General features: G+C 36.8%; 2 long non-coding RNA genes across 2 annotated transcripts in view; one reads left to right on the top strand and one right to left on the bottom strand.

Moving 5' to 3' along the window:
- Nucleotides 1-17,694, top strand: part of LOC144283194 (uncharacterized) — a 93,341-nt gene extending 75,647 nt beyond the window's left edge. Inside the window, exons 3-4 of the long non-coding RNA XR_013351614.1 lie at nucleotides 14,770-14,869; nucleotides 16,528-17,694. This is a non-coding gene — a long non-coding RNA (uncharacterized LOC144283194). The remainder of the gene's footprint in view (nucleotides 1-14,769; nucleotides 14,870-16,527) is intronic.
- Nucleotides 1,730-22,031, bottom strand: part of LOC144283192 (uncharacterized) — a 36,858-nt gene continuing 16,556 nt past the window's right edge. The window contains exons 4-5 of the long non-coding RNA XR_013351612.1: nucleotides 18,880-19,073; nucleotides 1,730-1,871 (exon numbers count right to left, since the gene is read on the bottom strand). This is a non-coding gene — a long non-coding RNA (uncharacterized LOC144283192). The remainder of the gene's footprint in view (nucleotides 1,872-18,879; nucleotides 19,074-22,031) is intronic.

Below are 22,031 nucleotides of genomic sequence, written 5' to 3'. Positions count from 1 at the left end.
CTGAAATGTTATTTCCTTAGGAAACCTTATCTAACTTACCATATTAAAATAGATCACAGTGTTATACTCTGCCATATATTCTTCCTTTTTTACAGCAATTATTACATTTGCCCTTGTGATCAATTAAGTGACACTCAATTCCTCAAGAATGTAAACACCTTGAGGGCAGGGATTCCATCTGCCTTATTCAAAGTAACCTCAGCCTTTTGCTAAAAAGACTGGCAGTAAACATAAGTTGACTTTCTAATGAGAAAGGAGACACTTTACATTATCTCCCCTCTGGCTTTAAGAAGAAAAAGATCCTGGCCATAGCTCTTTCTCCACTATTTAATTTAGTAGAAAACTAATAAAATATTAACTCTTCTGCTGTAACGCTTACTTCATTTTGATAATATTTGGACTTTCAACAAAGTTACATTGCTCCTGTCTAAAGAGATCTGAGGCCTCCTTCAATTTTCCAGCATAAGATACAACCATGCAAAACAGAGAAGATACAGTGTGTTATGCAGTAGCCAGAAAAAGGGCTTCTAGCCTGAGCACTTGATGTCATTAAATGTAGTTTAGGGAGACAGTAAGGCTGCCTATAGTCAAATCCTGGATCTGCCACTTAAAGCTGTGTGATGATAGCAAGTTACTTAACCTCTCCAGGCCTCAGGTTCCTAATAAAATGGGATTAATAACAGAATTTACTTCATAGTGTGGTTGTGATGACTGAAAGAATTAGTATATGTAATACACTTAGGACAAGCTAAGCATATAGTGGTAATGATTATTTAAGATGCATTTATTCCACCAATAAGTTGAGTGGACCAAAATGACTTTTTAAAGACCCTTCTGAGTTCTGCTATTTCAGTGATTTTAGGCAGACTATGCTACAGATATAAATCACACTCTACCACAGCCTCTCTGCTATATCATCTAATAATTCTGCTTCCTTGTATTTATCCTGAATATTTCTCAAAGCACTCCCTGTGAATTATCTCATTTGGTGCTCATACTTTTTAAGAAGAAATCTAATGGAAAGACTATGGAGTCCAGTAGCAAAAGCCAGGGCTAGCAGGGCAACCACAAGTTCTGTGTCATTTATTGGAGTTTTTACTTGGGAAAGCCACATAATTACCCTGATTTTCAGTCTCTTCACTTGCAAAATAAAATAATTAGGCTAGACAATCTTTATTGTTTCCTCTGGATATTTTTCTCTCTCCCTCTCTCTCATCATGATGTAGATACAGATATAGATATAGATATAGATATAGATATAGATATAGATACAGATATAGATACAGATATAGATATATAGATTTTCAGTCAAATATTCTTCCCTCCTTTAAATCAGCATTTAAGGACCGGCCCTTTCAGAAGACTGCTTCTCAAGCAATACCACCAATTCCTAATCAGCAGAAGAATTTACTTGCTCCCCTACAGATCTGTTGTAGGTCATTTCTTCAGTAATGTTGTGGATTTCAAGCCTAAATCATTCTTATTCTTTGAGTCTATAAAACTAATACTGAGGTTCCCACTCTCTATTTGAAAAAAATCAGTGGCTGACAATGCATTAAGCACAACATTCTAAAAATAAGCTCTTGAGAAAGAAAAAGCCTGCCCTAAAGTTTTAAGATTTACCACAAGAGGGCAGAGCTGATTCAATTCTGGACAACTCTCTTTTCTTTTTTTCCTTCTTTGTTTCTCTTTCTTTTATTCCATTTATTTAATGTGTTAAAAGAGATACACAGATACAGTGATGATGAGAATATAAATTGGTAAAAACTTTTCCCAAAAATAGCATGGTTCCTTTCCTAACAATCATAAAAATGCTCATATCCTACAACGCCAATTTCATTTTGTTGAAATGTGTCCATAAAGTATGAGTCCTAAAGAAATAAAAAGCAATATATAAAAAAGCCTTTGTAACATTTTATACATTATCTTTTAAAAATTGAAAAATCTAAATGTATAATATTATAGATTTAAATAAATAAAACAATAAATAAATATCAAACTGGTGGAATCAACTGCAGCTTTTTTTTTTTTTTAAGATTTTATTTATTCATAAGAGACACAGAGAGAAAGGCAGAGATGCAGGCAGAGAGAGAAGCAGGCTCCACGTAGGGAGCCCAATGTGGGACTCAGTCCCCGGACTCCAGGATCACACGTTGGGCTAAAGGCAGGCACCCAAACGCTGAGCCACCCAGGCGTCCCAACTACAGCTCTTTTAAATGAATATTTAGAAAATTGGATACCAAAGTATTAATATACTTACATTAAGTGAAGAGGCAAAGAATATAACATTTAAGTTATTTTAGACTGTATGTATGTAGAAGGTATGCAAGAAAAAAAAATCACAAGTGCTTATTCAGTGAGACCAGAATAAAGTGTAGAAAAATGAAAAACATTCTTTTTCTAGAAAGGTAGAATAAGTAATTTCTTATTTGTGAAACTATTATTACAGCTTTATATATGCCATGCATTTTAAGGCCTTTACTTAGAATCAGTGGTGAGTATTCCACGTCCTTAGGGCTTTGTTCAAGACATTTTCACCTGAATTGTCAAGGGTGGCAGACATTGCTAGCTTCTACCCAATCTCCATTCTTCCCTCCATTCTTATTAACTAAATACACAGTTTGGTCACAAAGTACCCTGTTTTAATGCTCATCTCCCCCCTAAAACTTTACAACCAGAAAAATCATCCCAGTTCTGACATGTAGGCAGAGGCCACTGGTTGAGGCTTCTGGGAAAGCTCTTCTGACACCCTCAGCTGACATACAGCTTTTGTCTTTGCCCTTTACCCATAGCCTCCCCCATATTCTTCTAGTACAGGATGCAGATATCATGCCTACAGGCAAAACAGCCATTTTGCAGCCATGACGATAAAAGAGACATGCAAAAGGTGGCAGACCAGGAAGACAGAGGAAGCCCAGTCTCTATGGGTGTCATGGAGCTGTCATGCCAGACCTGTACAATGGCCTCTGGATTTCTTGTATAAGCAAATTGAATCTATTTGGGAAAGTCACTGCAGTCAAGTGTGCTGTGTTGTAGCCAAATAAAATCTTAACAGATACACCATGAAAAGAAACAATAGAAATATGAAGTTAACCTAGTAACATGAAGAGAACCACAATCAACTTCAAGGGTAGCAATGGGCATGTTGGAAGGATTAGTAGATGAATTCTTCAAGACATACCTCAAGGAGCCTCTTGATAAAGTTCAGTTACCAGAAGGCTTTATCTATGTTATAATATGAACTCTGGCTGCAGACTTTAAAACTTCTGAGCTCTCAGAGGGGCTCTCTGACTCAAATCTGGTGTGGCACCAATCTTTCCATTTTTGGTATAGTGGAAAGGGTATGCCACTTTAAAAATCCACCCCTAAACATATATAGTTGCACAAACATTCAAGCTACATGTAAAATATGCTTCTTATAGCATTGCCTTAATAACAGAAAAAGCAACATTTAAATGTCCAGTAGGGATTATATTAAATACCCACATTCTGGGATACTATACAACTTTTTATAAGTTCAGATCTGTAACACCTCTAAAGTTCTGTTTATTTTAAAAAGCAAGTAGTCAAGGGACACCTGGGTGACTCAGTGGTTAAGCATCTGCCTTTGGCTCAGGTCCTGGGATAGAGTCCCACTTTGGGCTACCCGCAGGGAGCCTGCTTCTCCCTCTGCCTATCTCTATACCTCTCTCCCTGAGTCTCTCATGAATAAATAAATAATTTTTTAAAAAGCACGTAGTCACAATATGATCCCATGTATTGAAAATAAAAGTAAATATATTAGATATTTATGTAAAAACGCATAAACAGAGGACTGAAAGGATGCACCCCAAATTATTCACCATTCACAGTGATTACCTCTAAGGAAGGAATGCCCTATCTGCAATTGTATTGTTTGAATGTGTACAATTATGACTTGTGTAATTTAAATATTTTGCAAAGATACTTCTGCACTCCCCTCAAGCAAACTTGTTTAGGCAGAATGTTTTCACTACACTTTGTTAAATCTAAACATATTATTCTTAGGAAATATTATAAACATTTTAATATAAAATTTCATTTTGTTTTTTGTTTGTTTTGTTTTGTTTAATATTTTATTTATTTATTCATGAGAGACACAGAGAGAGAAAGAGAGAGAGAGGCAGAGACACAGGCAGAGGGAGAAGCAGGCTCCATGCAGGGAGCCTGATGTGGGACTCGATCCTGGGACTCCAGGATCACACCATGGGCCGAAGCCAGACTCTAAACCGCTGAGCCAGCCAGGGATCCCCAAAATTTCATTTTGAACATAATGTTTTTAACAAACATTTTTGAAAAGGAGAAATTTTATTTATAGCTGAAAAGTAATATAAAAAGTTGTTTGAATTTAAATAAAATCTGGTGGAACTAATAGTTCTTAGAGCTGTAGTCCTTAGTGCCCTAGGAAAAATCCTAGCATAGAGGCTAGAGGCTGAGCTGCCACACCATCCCTGAGCCTGAGGATTCACCTCTCTGCAACTCTGAAGAAGGACACTGGATTGGGTTCTGTGCAGATTGCAACACTGGAAAGTCACTTCCCCAAGACTGGGAAATGACTCCAGCCTCCTAGACAGAAGGAAATCTTGCTAGCAGAGGCCTCTGACACAAGAGCTGACAGTCAACAGCAGCCAAGGTCATGAGACATTGACCCATCCCTGTGAGGCGTGCACATCAGCCTTCCCTCCTCATCACCTTCCTGCCGGCTTCAACAATAAGGGAAATAAATGCAAGTGTTGAGCCAACCTAGAGTGTATGCCTGTGTCATCAGTGATTTCTCTTGGTATGGTCTGCTCTTTGAATTCTGAACACAGGGGCTTTACATTTAAATGTGACTCAGAATAAAGCAACAATGCAAATGTCTCAGGGTATTACTCATTATTTAGGGATAGAGGGAGAGAAGAGACAGACAGATTCTCAGATCAAATAGATGCAAACTCAAATCCAGACTCTACTCCTTAATGCTTGTGTGTCCTTGGGCAAAGGAACTTAATCCCTTTTTTCCCAAATCTGTAAAGTGTGCTTTGGTGGGGTGGAAAATATTCCCTGCACAAAGAGATATCTGTGTCCTAATCCCTGGAGCTATAATTTTTACCATATGGCAAAGTCTTTGTAGATATGATTAATGTTAGGATTTTGACATGGGGAGATTACCCAGGTGGGCCCCACATGCAATTACATATATTATTACAGGAGAGAAGCAGAAGGAGATTTGATACAGAGGAGGAAGAGGCACTGGGACCACAGAGATAGAACTTGGAGTGATGCACTCACAGGTCAATGAATGCCAGCAGCCACCAAAAGCTAGAAGAGGCAACGAATGGATTCTCCCTTAGAACCTCCAGAAGGAGTGTTGCTATCTCTACTGACACTTGATTTCAGCCCAGTGATAGCAGCTTTTGAACTTCCAACCTCCAGAACTTTGACAGAATAGGTTTCAATTGTTTCAAACCATCAAGTTTGTGGTCATCTGTTACAGTAGACATAGGAAACTAATACAATGGAAACATAACAACAGTGGAAACAACAACAATCTTGTAAAATGGCTATGAGAATTCATGATTATCTGTACAAAGCTAACAGCACAGTGATGATCACATAATAATCAACAAATGGTATTATTTTTGTTCTCAATATATTATTTAAATAACCTGTAAAATAAATAATTTCAATTTAGTAATTTGTCTACTCCCTGCCTAACCCTACATATACTCACACTGTATCTCATAAAGTATTTTAAAAAAAAACTGTAGCATGATCCACAAAGGGAGGCCAGAACCATAAGAAGCATAAGATGATGTCCTGGTCATTCATTCATTCATTCTTTCAACCAAATTTATCAAAGACAGTCCATGAGGATAATGGTGTAGAAACTGTAATACCATGTGTTAAGCATTCTAATAGAAGGATTTCCAAGGGGCCGAGGACCTCCTATTTCTCCCCAGAATTCCCAGAAGATGTGGAAGTGGAGTCTTAAAGAATGATAAGGAGTTGACTGGGGAGAATCTGGATAAAACATTAAGGCCGAGCAATTATTTGGGAAAGACACAAAGACAAATAGCATCCTAACAGCAAATGTTTCTGTATGATTCCGGTGTAGGGCTAGGGGAGGGGGAAGGAGAGGAGAAGCAAGAGACAAAACTGAAAAAAGAGTTAAGGAAAAGATAATGAAAGGACTAACGGGCCCTGCAAAGGCATTTTCTTAAAACTTTTATTTGTTCTTATAAGAGATATGTGTATATATATTCAAACCACTCAGGAAGATACAGATAAAAAAGAAACCCCTCTCCCATGGGCTGGGCCCTACTCCATAGAGACTAAAGGAGCTGATGCTTACCATTTCCGATATTTGTCTTTCTGTTGGTCATCCTGAAACTGAAAGACTATGTATTTATACCTTTTTCTCAATCAACTTTAAACATTATTGAGTGATGCCTCACTATAAAAGATGTACAAACCAGCACTTTCACACTTGTTCCCTCCACTGCCTCCTCCATACTCCCAGGAAACACATTTTTTAGTCATTTTATTGTGGGTGTTTATGCATTTTATAATATGCTTTGACCTCTTTCTCTTGATCTATTGATTTAGATAGTATCTGTAGACTACTTCCTGTATATGATGAATTTAAGCTCCAAGAGATAAGAGGCCATCTGTCTTCAAGATGTTTTTGTTAGAAGCATATCACAATTGCCTGGCTTATAAAAGCAGGTGAGCTACATGTACAATTAAGGACCTACTCCCCTTTCTTTACTCCCTCCATTATTCATCTTTCCCTACTATGCCATCTCTTTACATTGTCTTAGGTATATAAAATCTGTTTTGTCACTGAAAGATTTTTAACTTCTTCAATTTACTCATCAAGGCATGTTTAAATGAAGATCTACTTCAACTTACTCTGCTTGGCACTCAGTGGTCTTCAAACTGAAAACTTTTCCCTTATGCCAGTGCTGAGAAACTTCCTCATTTTGGTTTGGTTTTATGTTTTATTTGTTTGCTTATACTTCTGGAATATTTCTGTCTTTTCATTTTATATATTCCCTTTTGACAATTATTATTCAGCTGTTCTATATTGATACTCTATATTTTTTCTTTAATTTTTTTCTCATGTTTTCAGTGTCTTTCCCCTTTTTTTAAAGATTTTATTTATTTATTCATGAGAGACACACAGAAAGAGGCAGATACATAAGTAGAAGGAGAAGCAGACTCCCTAAAGGGAGCCTGATGCAGGACTCAATCCCTAGGACCCCAAGATCATGATCTGAGCCAAAGGCAGATGCTCAACCACTGAGCCACTCAGGCATCCTATCTTTGTCTTTTTGTTCTACATTCTAGAAAATTCCTTGGCTGTTTATTCCAGGCCTTCAACTATTATTATTAATTTTATTTTTATGAATTCTCTTCTTGATCCCCATTTTTTTTCATAACAGTCTGTTCTTGTTTGGTAGGTATGAGCAATCAAAATTACTTAAAAATGTTCTCTCCTAGAAAATGAGTGAAAATATAAGTGAGGGTAACAAAACATGAGAGATTCCTTACTCTGGGAAATGAACGAGAGGTAGTAGAAAGGGAGGTGGGCAGGGGGTTGGGGTGACTGGGTAATGGGCACTGAGGGGGGCTCTTGACAGGATGAGCACCGGGTGATATGCTATATGTTGACAAATTGAACTTCAATTAAAAAAAAAAAACTTTTCTCTCCTACTATGAATTATGTTTCCTTAGAGACCAAATTTTCTGCTTCTTTTTCCCCCTTGGTGCTTCTTTTTCATACTGCTGGATCTCCTCAAAGGGTTGCTAAACTTTGACTGACGACTTATAGTTGAGTGATGGTTAACTGATGCATGGACTGTGCTGTCTTGTTGCTGAAAAAGCAAGATGGATGCGAATTCTATTTAGGTGAGGTTGATGTGTGGGCTTCAGCTAGGGTGTACAGGAGGAAAGCAAGAAGGCAGACTGCTCTCAACCCTCCCACTCTCAAATGTAAGATAAAGAAGATACTATTCAGAAGCACTACTCCCTGATCTGAGAAGTTTTATTCTTCCCAGGAAGAGTGGTACTATTTCTCTGAAGAGTACCTATCTGGCTTCAAACTACAGACAAATGCCAGAACTGCACACACAGTAGCAGAGGAAGAGGGTGGCATAAGCCAGGAGGAGCTTCTGGTCCGTAGTTCTTAATGACCTTGGTCATCTGATTCTGTGCTTCTTTCCACTGCTCAATCTAATATATTTATCGTGAAAAAAAAAAAAACTGGTTCGCCTTACACTAGTTTCTTCTACATATATTGAGCCATGAGTCTTCCCTCCTTTCTGCTTTACCTATCAATGTGAACCTATCCATTTTTAGTCTCCCAGAAACTGGTTAAAATTTTTGGTTTGCTGATATTCCTCCTCCAAGTCTCTGTATCTGTTAGACTGCATTACCCTTTGTACTTTCTATCATCATTTCAGTGGGTTTTTTAGAAGGAGGAGAGATGAACCCATATGCTCAATTTACCAGCTGAATCGTAAGCAAGCTTGGAATGATCCTATGGGCAGCTGAGTCCACTCACATATATTAATAAGTATAACTAGATATGTGTCTCTGGTTTAGTGTGAAGAATAAGTTAAAGATAGGAGACATGGTGGGGAAGAGGGGGACACACTCATTACTTTCAAAAGACTGCCATGCATTTATTCATCAATTCAGTAAATAGTAATTAAGAGCTACTAAAGGCCAGGAAAAATGCTTAGTGTTTTCTTTTCTTTTTTTTTTAATATTCTATTTATTCATTTGAGATAATGAGTGGAGGGGAGAGGAAGAGGGAGAAGCAGACTCCCTGTTGAGCAGGGAGCCCCATGCAGGGCCTGATTCTAGGACCCCAAGATCATGACCTGAGCCAAAGGCAAACACATAGCTATCTAAGACACACAGGTGCCTTGGTGCTTCGTGTTTTCATACAGGAAATGAAAGGCAGTTTTTGCTCACTAAGAGCCAGAGCTTTGTGTCTCCTGCAGTTAAGTAAGCTTACAGCAACATTATGTGAAGGTATTCAGGAAGCTGTGTAGAAGTGACATTTGAGTATGGCCAGCATAATGTGAACATAGTCCTAATGGTGAAGATAATACTAACATATTTCAAGTATGGAAATAATATGAGCAAATTTCTTCAAGTGTCACTACAAACATTTTTTTGGAGAATACTTGGAAGGGGGCAGATGATGTGTGATTTGATGCTGTTGAGAAACTCTTAGGAGTAATCTGTCTGAATGATAACTCAAGGTAGGTGATACTCCCTTATTTTTGCAACAAGGGATAACATGCATGTGAAGTACTCACTATTGTAATGAAAACAAACAGTCGTTTAATAATGATAGAACTGTACAAACCTTATTCTATTTGGTTCTCCTAACAATCATGCAAGGTGTTATTTAAAAATGTATTACAGTGAGGAAACAAAGGCTCAGGATATTTAAGTGACTTATGTAAGAGTTCACAGCTAGTAAATGGCACAGTTGAAAATCAGCTCCAAATTGGTCTGACTCTCCATTTGGAGCACTTTGGAACATTGGCCCATATTGTTCACTGTCTGAACAATTCTGGGATCCAGAAATCCACTTAGAGATACAGACAGAATTCAAACACATCAGTACAAACACCTCCAAAATCTTCAATTCTACATTTCCACTCTTCTCCAGAATAGAAGCAAACCTACAGAACCTGAGCTAATCCAGAGCAAATCTGACAGAAGGGAGTAAGAGAGGTGATGAGGTACTGCAGGTTCCTGAGATTATTTGACTTCTATTCTCATTTATGGGCAGCATCTACTACATTATTTAGGATAATTAACTGTAGTCTCAAAGGAATATGTCCATTCCCACTCTATTGTCTCTCTGATGGACATAAGGACAAGGCTAGGAGAAATGACAAAATATCTCTATGAAGATGAATCCTTTGGTCTGAGCTCCAACTATAAATCTATCTTTAATTTTTTTTCTCCTATCTTCCCACACCTAGTTAATGTCATTGCCTTAATATGATTGCTAAGGATAAAGAACTCTGGAGGAACTTGTATTACCCCAAGGACCAGCAAACAAAAGCTCATGATATTTATTTAAAATTTTCAATTTTGTGGATATGTCAAGGTCTTTATAAACAAAACTGACTTTTTCAGGGTTGGCAAATTAGCACCGTGTCCAGAATAATTATTTCCACAAGGGGAATTACATGTCTTTATTTCCCATCCCTATTCATTGGTGACAGGTACCACTCTAAGTAATTTGCAAAATAAATTCTGAAAATTGTAGGGAAATGTGTCTAGGATATCTTTGTCATGAAATAAAAAGTTCTCTGTGTCATGAATGGTTAAAGAAAACAGGATCTATAGAATCTATATATTTAAGGGAAATTATAAACTTGTAAAGAAACTGTCTTCTTCTTTGATGAATTTTGTTTCCAAGTGTTTCACAGGACAATACCAGGGTGACCAAGAAGACAATCTAGATGGATTAATATCAGAGAACTTACATATAGCAAACTGATTAGGACATAACATTGGACTTTGAATGCTTTGGTGGCAAAAACTTTTCTTGATGGTGAAAAGAAGAAACTAGACTTTTAGTCTAATAAAAAGAGGTCTACTCTGCAATTCCACTCCTAGTAATAAACCTAAAATAACAGAAAGCAGACTTGAAAAGATATTTGTACACCCATATTCACAACAGCATTATTCACAATAGCCAACAGGTGAAAACAACCCAAGTGTCCGTCAATGGAAGAATGGATTACAAAATGTGGCATATACACATAATAAAATATTATTGAGCCATAAAAAAGAATGAAATTTTGATGTATGGTACAACATGGATGGACCTTGAAAATATGTTTAGTGAAATAAGCCAGACACAGAAAGACAAATATTACACAATTTCACTTATTCTTGGTACCTAGCTAGAAATGGCAAATTCACAGAGATAAAAGTACAATGGAAGTTAACAAGGGCTGGGGACAGAGGAAGGAAGTTACTGTTAATGGGTAGAGATGAAAATGTTTTGGATATAGATAGTAATGATAGTTACACAACATTGTGAATATATTTAATGCCCCTGAATTATGCACTACAAATGGTTAAAGTGATAAATACTATGTATATATTATATTATTTTTAAAAAAGAAATTTTTATCACTATCACCATAAAAAGATTTAGAGTCTATATAATGTGGAGACAGTTGCTCTAGGACTATAAATTACAACAAAATGAGGTATTGCAGGAGTAGTTTTCAAACTTTTTAAAATTAATGGACCCTTGAAGAACCTTCTGGAAGCTATGGAACTCCTCTCTGAGGAAAAAAAAACCAACACACTGTTGTGCATAATTTGGGGGACGGGTTATGACACTGAGAAGCCTCCCCATTGACCTCTATGACATAGCAGTCATGAGAGACTCACCAAGGCTCTAAGGCCTTCTATTGAGGATGTCAGATGGTTTTCACTGAAGGAAGGGAAATCTCATTTGCCTGGGATCTCCAGCTTCAGCTAGAGGTCTAGGAAAACTCTGAAGTCACAGTTGGAATAATAGAACAAAAGGACACAATTATCAGTTCAATAGCTCATGGACTCATGAGCTATTGACAATGCGCAATTTCAGCATTGTCTAAACTAAATGCCTTTCTCACAACCAATGAATGGTGAATGGCAATACAGTCAGCACAAAGGACAAAGAATTAAACAGTATGACTTCATCTCATTAAAATATAGAATCATGTTAATAAGCTATTGCATTCATCTTTTGGGCCCCTCCTTTTTTTAAAGAAAACTTAATAACATCCTTTCTGAATGAAAAGAGGTTTTTGTATCCGGTTGTAATTTGAAAAGGAACAACTAAAATTATACATTTCAGAGAAATAAACACCCTTTCATTACTGGTCACAAAGTTCTATTTTTATACTACTAGTTAAGGCTTACTATTCTCTCTAAAATTTCTTGTATTGGCAGCACTTTTATGCATTTAGTAAAAATTAGTACTTTATAATCCTGGGATATGAAGTATAACAAATTCAAAAAGTTTTAAATAATAATTTTCTTTGTTTCTAGCTCTCAATTTATTAAATATTCAGCTTCTATGTTGACTTATTCTCAACAAATTCAAATAGTAAAAGCATTTGAATGTGGACTACTGCTATTGCATTTCTAACAAATGTACAAATCAGCACCTACTAATGAACAAGAGAGAGAATAATGAAAAGCACTGTGAATTGCATATTTAAATTTTTAAGATAAATAATGGATCTTTTTGAGATTTTTGTGAATATAGAATGCCGCAAAGTCAAATGACACGTGTAACTAAGTCTAACCTAGCAATAGTCCTTGACCATTTCCAAATCTAAATATAATTTGATGTTTTATTCGAAGTTCATATTCATCCTACCATATAATCTAACAAATTCAGCCTGACAGAGTTTTCCATAACGATATCTGTCCCCTGAGGCACAACATCCCATTTTCATTGCCCTGCTGATCCCATTTCCTTTTATCTGTATTTAATACTTTCCCTCCTGAATTAAGACAAAGGCCATAGGAAAGATGGGCTAAGAAACACTTTTAAGGTTTTCCACCACACTCTGTTTAGAATTCAGTCAGTGTATAGTCAACCAAGACTTACTCCATTCACACAGATTAAGAGTAATGCTTTTTACTGTGGTGGTAACTAGAAATAAATGTGATTATTTAAAGATTTGTTTAAACCCTCTTAAATTTCTATCTTTTTTATAAGCCATCATCATACTAAGGCCTATAAATCTTTGGATAATTTGATAAGTGGTACAATTGAGCAGCATGCTCCAAAAGGTAGCATGTGTATTGCCACTGATGTGTGAGATGATTTTACAAGGGCAATTGATAGATTTTTGTAATAGTTATATTTTTTATTTTTATGTTTTTCTCATATCTACTGCAAATAACACTGCATGTCCATGAATAGCAGAAATAGAACATTTCCTTTTTGGATAGTTCTATTTAAGTTAAAATGGATATATGTGAAAGAAAGCTATTAAGTAAGTAAGACTACAGATACACTGTTACAGCAAAAATTGGGAAAACAATACAAAAGAGGAATATACAGTGTATGGAGGCATAAGGAAAGGAATAATCAATTGTGCTTGAGCCTGAAATGAATTCCTTTAGAGGGAATTCCTTAAGAGGACAAGGAAAGAGGAAAGGAATTTCAGACAAAGGGGACTATGTACAAAGGCTCTGACATGGTATATGTTAGCGCCGGTGGGTTTCTGTGGCTAGTTGGGATGAGTGAAAGCCTGTAAACCAGAGAGACAGCAAGGTACCAGATCAGATCACAAGAGATCTACTTTGCTGTACTAAAATTAACATGCACTTTAAAATTAATGTAGACAATGGAAAGCCACTGAAGGATTTTAAGCCAGAATTAGCAGGTTGATTTGTGTTGTGAAAGTCACTCTGGAATAATTTGAAGCCCTGAAGAAGGCAAGGAGACCATGAGAGACAGATTAGTTAAATAACATTATGAAGGCAGAAAGGAAAAGACCAGGAGACTAACTCAAACTGCATATACCAGTTATAAGATACACAAATCATGGGAATGGAAAGTAGAGCAAAGGGAATATAGTGAAAAATACTGTAATAATGTTGTATGGTGACAGATGGTAATTATTTGTCATGGTGAGCATGGTGTAATGTATGTAAAGCGTTGAATCACTATGTTGTACACCTGAAACTAATACAACATATTTCAACTATATTTCAATTAAAAAAAAACTACATGGAAAATATTTCTGAGTGACAAGGGTAACATAAACATCCTTAAAAGGCAAGTGGTAGAGTAAAAGGAAAACCTTTGGCCACCATCCCAGAAAACGTTCATATGCTTAATACATAAAAAGTTCCTCCAACCCAATAGAGAAATATTTGCTATTACATTATCATGATAAAAATCATGAGAACAGATAGTTCACATAAAACATGTTTTAATTCACATAAAAACAGAAAAGCATAGCAAATGTATGAAAAAACTGGAAGTTATTAATAATCATGAAAATGTGACTTTAAGAGAATGAAGTACAGCACATTGCCCATCAGACTGTTAAAAACTGATAATAAAAAATTAAAAATAAATAAATAAATAAATAAAAAACTGATAATATTTAGAGTTAGAAATAGTGTATATAAAAGAGCACTTTCATATGTTAGTGGAACAATAAATTGATGTAGGGAATATACCATCAATAGGTAAATGGTTTGTCTTAGTTAAAGTCATTTAGAGTTTTAAAATTATATTTACAAAAGCTATAAAAGAAGAAAAATGGGAATGTTAATATGTTCAGTGTCTAACCCACCCCAGAGAGTGTGTGCCATATTTATGAAAAAACACTACTCACTACTTCCCTCCTCCACAAAATAATAAATACATTTACTAATTGATATAATGTAGTGGAAGTGGTCAGGAAAAACAGAGGAGAAATCTGAGATACTCAAGAGAGGAAACTTACAGATTTTAGTGACCTGGTATGTGGGAGGTAACAAGAGAAGATAATACATTACTGCTCCATTTTTGGCAGTTTGGTGGTATCATTTCCTCAGATAAGAAACACAAAAGAATGTTTGAAAATATAGATAATTAGTTCATCTTGAGACCTGATGGTTTTGAGAAATCAATGGTACGCTCAAATGAAAATATCCAATAGACTGTTGAATATTTGAGTCTGTATCTCAAGAGACGATCCAGGCTGGTGATATATTTTTCAGAGTCAACAGGAGATGATGAAAGCCTGACTTTGGTGAAATTACCAGGGAATTTATGTATCACGAAGAGAGGACAGCTAAGACAGGAGCTTTGAGAATACTGGTGAGTAAAGGAGTGTAGAGGAAGGAAGTACACTGCTATGGTTTGAATGTCTGTGTCCCCCTAAATTCATACATTGAATTCCAGCTCCCAAAGGTGATGGTATTAGGAGCTGGGGTCTTTAAGAGTTGATTAGGTCATGAAGGTGGAGTCCTCTTGAACGGAATTAGCACTCTTAGAAGAAACCCCACAGACATCTCTAGCCTCTTCTACCATTTGTGGACAAAGCAAGAAGATACCTGCTATGGACCAGGAAGAAGACTCTCAATAGAGTGCAACCATGCCAACACCTTGATCTTGGACTTCCTAGCCTCCAGAACTATAAGAAATAAGTTTCTGTTGTTTATAAGCCACCCAGTCTAAGATATTTTGTTGCAGCAGCCCAAACAGACCAAAACACACACCATAAAGGTGTTTGTGGGGTGACTTCATGGACCCATACCCAGATTCAGACAGAAGGTATGTCCTTCCCTTGGTCAACTGGCCTGGATACCCAGGCCTCAGTTCTGCCACCCTGATAGCCAAGTGGGAGCCTATGTCTGTGCCTACCAATCCCTCATCACTTCTAGAAAAAGGGTGTAAGTGAAGATAAGTCAATGCATCTGCTTTGTCTGAGTTAAGAAATGCACCCTTGGTTTCAGAGGAAACAGAACGCAGTTCCTAAGGAAAAGTCTTGGAGCTTGCAGCCACATGGGTTCTTAGCCCACAGACACCGTCTCTGGATCCAGATGTAATGACGCTGGCAGGGAAATAGTCATCTCTCTTTTCTCATATATTATTGAGCAATCTATGCCCTTTTGCATATACACACAAAAATAATCATATTAGTCCAATTGGATTAGTTCAATGCATATCATTTGTAAGCCTCCTGAGAAAAGATGGAGAATACTTTCCTTTGTTTTCAGAAATCTGATTGAAGCAGATCATACATATGTTTACAAAGGATAAAGAGCCTGATTAATTTAAGTAGGTTAAGCTACAAGGAGCATTAGTCACAGACATCATTCATTAACAAGTGCCATCTAAAAAAAACTAGCATAAAAAATCATCAATGGCTAGTTGAAATTCACTAAAATATACTCCAATCTATAGTCTTTACTTAGCAAATCTCAAGGTAAATTTATTTATAAAATCAAATCATCTTCTACTGCCCTGTTATAGAAAATCTCAAGGTAGATTTAGTCATAAAAATCAAAGTCCAGTGTAAGAAAAAATAAACACATTGAAAATTAAGTGTAAGTTTAGAAAATATGAAGTAGTATGAGTAACAGAAATGAAATCAAATATTCTGACCACTCTTAATTTATTCTTTTTTCCCCCTGTTCTTAAAAACAAAATCCAAATTTTTATGGATTCCAAATTCAGTATTTGCTGTTAAATTAAGTAATGTCTCAAAACTGAAATGTTAGCATTAAAACCTCTCTGTCTCATCTAGCTCTTTTAATAAATTCTAGTAAAACTATAACTATGGGATCTTGAATTTGCTAGGTCTTTGGGTAGGACTTTGAAACCTTTTATTACACAGGGATATTTGTTGTAATGCTCTTTATTATAATTGTATTTAACATATGTTTTAATTCTTCATGAAAACTAAGATTATTCCTTACCTAGGAATGTATTGAAATTCTATGACTAATTAACTATACATTATTTTTTCTCAGAACACCAATATAGAATATTTTTAACCCACTTGAACAACAACAACAAAAAAACCTGCAATATTGCTAAATTTCAAGAAGGGAAGACAATGGATTTTCATCTATGTTGGATGACATTTAAAATCTGCGTCCTCTTGGCCTTCCAAATACATGTGGATCACAACATGAAAGAAAGGAATCAGAAAAGAAAGAGTATAGGGAAAAAATTGAGGCCGGATGACAGGCTCATTAAAATGTGCAGAAAGCATCTCTAACTCCCTCGAGAAAGCTGTTATCGTGAAATAATCACATTGACGAACATGGAAAAGAGTGGACTCCGGCAGGGGCCTTATATTGCACCCAAGAAGTTGGTGATTATATCCTGGAAATGTGACCCCCGTGAAAGCCTGGCTGCTTTGTTGCTTAATAGAGTTCACAGAAAATGCTTGTCTCCAAAATGAGATTTTTCCCCCATTCACTGTGCAGCCGGGGAGTCTTGACAGGATGAGCAGGGGGCCATTTCTCCTAATCAAGGAGGGGGATGAGAACCCCTGGGGGCAGAAGATTGTAAGCAATCAAGCTCAACGTTGCAGGGAAGAGCTCTTGCCTTCTGCTCAGTTGTCAAGTGGTCATAAAGGAAGAGTTTAAGGAAGCTGCTAGAATTTGGCAGCCATAAGGGATAATAGGTTAGATGGACCCATTTTTCTTAGCAATTATCCCATTTCCATCTCTGAGGCTATGAGAAATATTCCCTTGCTGCCTAAGCAGCCTATCTATGTATACTGTTTAGCTCTAATTAGAATCTTTGTTAGTCTTTCCATTTTCTCACCCTGTTGGTTCAAAAATCTTAAGTATATTTTAATCTGAAGGTACTGAATGGAACATTTTTCCTCGATGCAGCTGGACTGTGGGATAATAGAAAGGACAATGACAGGGTGGACAGTGAAATGAAATAGTAGTCAGGACCACAGGTGAGAGAGGCCTTTGGAAGACTCCAACTCTGGGTTTGTAAAGAGGGACGCATTCCCAAATCCTGATTTCTGGTTTAAACACAATTAATGTAAATTTTTTGATGAAAAGGCAAATAGCAAAATTTAAAAAAAAATTTGTATTCTATGATTCCTTTAATATTTGCTAAAGTACGTGCTTGTATGTTTTCTTCACATATCAACATAAATGCATTAAAAAGAATAGAACATGCTACTCTGTTATTAATGGTAACTACTTCTAGGGTTGTCAGGAGTGAAAAGAGACCAACTCTTCAATCATGAACACTGTTCTTCATTGTTTGGAATGTTCCCACAAGAATGAATTCATATATTACCTGTGTAAACTCATAAGTACCTTTCAACAGATGGGAGGAAAGATGGGGTTGGTCCATAACTGAATCTGGGCATGGATGTGGAACAGAATTTTATCAGAGATTCAAGGATTTCCAGGTAAAACTATAACTGAGGGATATTCTAAAGTGAATATTCACACCATGGAGGTTCTGTCCCCATTCTAGAGGTTCTCTGAGCAAGGTCAGAGACTACTATGTGCTTGAAAGTCACATGTCTTAGATATGTGTTTATCAAAATAATCACATCTTCTCTGGAATATCCCAAAATGTTCCTGACAAGAACAAGAACAAGAGTTCTTCCAATGGTCCCTAACTCTGTAAGTAACATGCCAACCTGGCCAAAGAATGAAAATTGAGGCCCAAGCATGACATGCTGATTGAGTTACCCCCAGAATTGGTGTGATTTCTCTGCTGTGGGTGCATACCCTATGTATTAGAGACTTGAAAAAAAGGTCCATTGAAATGTCATGGACCAAAACGTTTACAAACGAGAAACTAGCACAATATGCTGCAGACCAGGACATATCCTGGGAATTCGGCAACAGCTCACTTCCTAACATAAGACTTAGAACTGCCTAACAAATCTCATATAACACGTGGAAATGCAAGCTTCAGGAAGGCAAATGAAAATATTTTTGATTGTGAGTTTTCAGTCTGAGGCTCAGGCTCTGGTTTTAATGCATCCTGGAGTCAGTAACTCCCTCCATATGTTGCTTTTTGTTAGAGGTATGCTTGCTTTAATGCAGGCAGGGATGCGGGGTTGGGTGGCTGATGAGTCAGGAAATGTTCAAAAGGAAAGGCAAGCATTCATTCAGTCATTCACATCATCTTCTCTCCAATTTCAAGGGGCACGTTCATCCTGTGCCATGTGCAGCTTCTAGAACAGAGGGCCAAATTGGCCCAAATGTCTAAAATCCTTTTAGTTGAATCCATTATACTAATATCTGACAATTATGAACTAAGTCTCATTTAACATGCTTAGATGCTCTCACTTAAAAGGCAATAATTACTGAAAAAGAGTGAGTTGTATAAACCTGTTTCCGAGCACGTTGGTTGACAAGACACCCCACTGGTTATAATGCAACCATCAGGCAGAGCTTTTTATATTTAATGTTGAACAAATTATCCTTCATAAATGGCAGATTGAGGATTCTCACTGTCAATCTTGCTTTCCATTCGGCTACATTTCCATTTCACAGAACATCTTGAATCTAGCTGAGGGAGGTCCCTAAAAATATAGAGCAAAAATAAATGCAAAAGGAAGAAGTCTAATAAGAAACTCTATGCTAAGTCAATAACAATTAGGTATCTTTTCCGTGAAAATTCCCTCAAATGATGATTTCCAAAACCCTATGGTCAGTGTGTGCCTCTGCATCCATGGCAAGAGTAGCAAGAGGAATGGGGTTGGGAAGACTTGTGTTTGCACTATATCATGTGTCTCTCATTGCAAAAACATATAGGATATAAAGCTGCAATGCATTGTAAAGGTCATCTAATCTGACTCACTGTGGAAATTTCCATTCAAATGGAAATTCAAACTCCATGTGATTACTCTTCATTAATGCATCACCCAAGGCCTCCTGAAAGGAGTCCTTTGCATTGCTGGGCCGCTGTCTCCCCAAATTCTTAATTAGGAGCCCCAACCTAGAGACCTTTAATTTCTATCCATTTGCCCCTCCAGAGAAACTTACCCCAACTGATTTTGCACTATAAACCTCTTAAAATATAAAATTAAATCATAACATCATTTTATGAAGAATAAGATAAAAAGTAATTTTAAGTGGCTCTTCCATTTTTTAAAATGGATATTATTAAACATTTTGTTAGAAAGTTTGTTTTATTATAATCAGAAATACAGAGCAAACATGTAAAGACAAATTTTTATTTTTTCCCTGTTTATCAAGTTCTAAACATGATTTACTTTAATCATGTGAAAAATGCATTCAAGTTAGCTTGTATATAGTTTGCAAAAGAATGCATCTTGAACTAGATTCAATTTTAGTATCTGTTTCAATATCAAGAATATTGCTTCCTAGGGGCTGGAGATACAATGATGAACAATTTGCAGAGCCAGTCTTCATCCCCAGAGATTCTGATTCAGTTTGTTCAGGAATGAGGCTCTAGTGCTGGTATCTTGTGAAATCTACTCAAGGGATTTTATTGTATACCAAGTTGACACCACCAGTCATTGGTGCTATTCACTCTGAATGGACTGTAGGTTAAAACTGTTCACCCACAAGACATCTGAAATACCTATTCCTGACAAAGAGCACATTAACTAGAATATATAAAGAACCATCACAGAATTTTTTAAAAGATTTTATTTTATTATTTATCCATAAGAGAAACAGAGAGAGGGGGGAGAGAGAGAGAGAGAGAGAGAGAGGCAGAGACACAGGCAGAGGGAGAAGCAGGCTCCATGTAGGGAGCCCGACATGGGACTCGATCCCAGGACTCCAGGATCACTCCCTGGGCCGAAGGCGGGCGCCAAACCGCTGAGCCACCCAGGGATCCCTATCACAGAATTTTTTAAAGAAGGAGACCCCATTAAAATTGTGCAAAATTGGGCAGCCTGGATGGCTCAGCGGTTTAGCACTGCCTTCAACCCAGGGTGTGATCCTGGAGTCCTGGGATCGAGTCCCACATCGGGCTCCCTGCATGGAGCCTGCTTCTCCCTCTGCCTGTGTCTCTGTCTCTGTCTCTCTCTCTCTCTGTGTCTCTCATGAATAAATAATAAAATCTTAAAAAAAAATAAAATGGTGCAAAATCTTGGGATAGGCACTTAATAAAAGAGAATATCCAAATGGCTAATAAAAAATGTCTTTGTTTTCATCAGTCATCATAGGAATGCAAATTCAACACATTTTAATACTACCAGACACCCACCACCAGTTCATGGCTAACATGAACAAGCTAGACAACATTAAGTCTTGTCTAGGATGAAAATACAACTGGAATTCTCCTATGTGGCTGATGGTAGTGTGACTAGGTATAAATTCTTTGATAGATGGTCTGGCAACATCAGCTAAAGCTGAATATATCCATACCCAGAGGCATTTCCTCTTCTAGGTATACGATATTCAAAAGAAATATGTACATATCTTCATAAGACATGTAGAAGAATATTGTACTATTCATGCTAGTCAAAAACTGGAAACAACCAAGTCCCTCAGTAGTAGAAAGGATAAATAAATTAAAATATATTCACACAGGTATACTATATAGCAATGGGAATGAAAAAACTATCACTACGTCCCAAAATATGAAAGGGACAGTGATGGGAAGGGAACATAACGGGGCTTCTGAGATATTGGGCTTTTTATTTGGGGGCTGGTTATTTGGGTTTCTTCACTTTCTGGAAATTCACAGTATCTTATCCTTTCTGAATGTAGTCGTGTTTCAAAAACTTTTAACAATTACTCACCATCAAAAATAATAGGGTGTGGCTCAGTTGGTTGAGCATTCGAATCTTGGTTTCAGCTCAGGTCATGATCTCAGGATCCTGAGATCAAACCCGGCAATGGGCTCTGCGCTCAGCATAGAGTCTGCTCCAAAGTGTCTTTCCCTCCTCATCTGCCTCTCCCCTGCTTGCACATGTACTCTCCTTCTCTCTTTCTCTCTCCTCTCTCTCCAAAATAAATAAATAAAATCTTTAAAAAATAACAGTAATCTCTTATTAGGACAGCATTTTATAATTTGAAGCTGTTTTCACCCATGTTGTGCCATTTAATTCTCTCTTTAATTAATTGATTCATTTATTCACCAAAATTTATTATATCTCATTTGTGCAAGGTGCTGTGCTAGGTGGTGCAAGCAATACAAAGGCTAATAACACATGGTTATTGGCCTCTGGGAGCTTACAGAACTAAAAACCTGAAGAGAAATACGTTGGGATGCAGCACTAGCAGCAATAATTTATCGTCTCCTGTATATGAGGCACTGTGCATTACCAACATTCTCACATTTAAAGACTTCAAGAAAATATTCTAATATTATATTTATTTTCTTCTGTAAAGATTTAGTATTGTATGAAGGAAAATATGAGATTTTTCTGGGGAAAGAAAAGAAATTTGCTTCCAAAGTCCATGTCTAAAGACTCTACAGAATCTATAAGCACACTGATCTACTTTCTCCAGTGATTTCATCAATTACAAAATATAACTACAAATTCCATGCCAATATTTGT

The sequence above is a fragment of the Canis aureus genome, chromosome 14 (genome assembly GCF_053574225.1).
Source record: "Canis aureus isolate CA01 chromosome 14, VMU_Caureus_v.1.0, whole genome shotgun sequence".
NCBI lineage: Eukaryota > Metazoa > Chordata > Mammalia > Carnivora > Canidae > Canis > Canis aureus.
This window is presented reverse-complemented; position numbering and strand designations above follow the sequence as displayed.